This window comes from Nanorana parkeri, unplaced genomic scaffold (assembly GCF_000935625.1).
Source record: "Nanorana parkeri isolate BGI_ZX_2015 unplaced genomic scaffold, ASM93562v1 scaffold2978, whole genome shotgun sequence".
Taxonomy (NCBI): Eukaryota; Metazoa; Chordata; class Amphibia; order Anura; family Dicroglossidae; genus Nanorana; species Nanorana parkeri.
In genome coordinates, this window is record NW_017309246.1 from 83,344 (window position 1) to 83,566 (window position 223).

The window sequence follows — 223 nt, forward strand, 5'->3', positions numbered from 1 at the left end:
TCTCTCTCCCTCTCCCTCCCTCTCTCTCCCTCCCTCTCTCTCTCCTTCCTCTCTCCCTCTCTCTCTCTCCCTCTCCCTCCCTCTCTCTCCTCTCTTCCTCTCTCCCTCCCTCCCTCACTCTCTCCCTCCCTCTCTCTCCTCTCCCCTCTCTCCCTCTCTCTCCTTCCTCTCTCTCTCTCCCTCTCTCTCTTTCCTCTCCTTCCTCTCTCCCTCTCTCTCTCTC